We start from the raw sequence: 985 nt of genomic DNA, 5'->3' as shown, positions 1-985 counted from the left end.
GGATTAGTGAGAATCTAGGCTGGATACTTGGTGAAAAGGAGTTTAGGATGCTTAGTGAGTTTTTATTGCAGTGCATTGTATTTATTTGGCACTTTTACCGTACTGGGAACCCATGGGCCCGGGGTTCTCATTCCGTATATATCTCTTGTTTTTCAGATACAGGTCCAGGTGCTCAGAAGTGAGCTGTGGTTCGTCTGAGAGACTGCAAAGATCTTTATTTTCTCTACTTTGTGTTTTGCTTAGAATCTCTCCACCTTTGATTTGAAAAGATTATATTATGTGTTGAACTCTTTTGGAACTTGCCTATAGAGGCTTTTATGTTTCCTTTGGGAGAGATTAGGATGTACTGTTGTCAGTTACTTTCATACTATACCCTAGCCGGCCTAAACTTCGCGGGTCGCGACTAGTGGCTATTTACTTATGTTATATATATGTCCATCTGTTATCTATCTCTTAATCTCCTTTATGCCTTGTTCGTATATCCCTTTCGGCTTCACAGTTTAACTTTTCGTTGTCGAAACGTGAGTGATACGTCTTCGCGATTTTATTTCTACTCTTTTCAGGCTTCTCGATTAATACTCCTTTCGAAATTACCTATATTTAAATGTCAAAAATCCACCTAAGAGTCGTACCACCATAATATCATTGACTTATGACTCGAGCATAAGGATTTGAATATTAGGGTGTTACATTATAGTATCAGAGCAGTTCGTCCTCGTGAGCCTGAGGGATGGAACTGCTTATGCTTCAATGCATACTCTGAGTCTGTGCCTGTGCTAGTTAGGGTATCTAACCGATACATCTAGCATGAAGTCCATGAGTGTACCTTTGGTACTTTGAAGCACTATACTTCCGATATTGAGACTGATCAACTTGATATCGATTGTTTGGTGTGTATAGGAACCAGATGGCGCCTCGTGGACCCGGTCGGCGACGTGAGAGAGATCGTACTAGTACACAGGAACCGGAAATCAACCCGAATAAT

Source organism: Arachis duranensis, chromosome 7 (assembly GCF_000817695.3).
Source record: "Arachis duranensis cultivar V14167 chromosome 7, aradu.V14167.gnm2.J7QH, whole genome shotgun sequence".
NCBI classification, from domain to species: Eukaryota; Viridiplantae; Streptophyta; class Magnoliopsida; order Fabales; family Fabaceae; genus Arachis; species Arachis duranensis.
The sequence above is the reverse complement of the archived record's forward strand: the minus strand, read 5'-3'. Positions refer to the sequence as shown.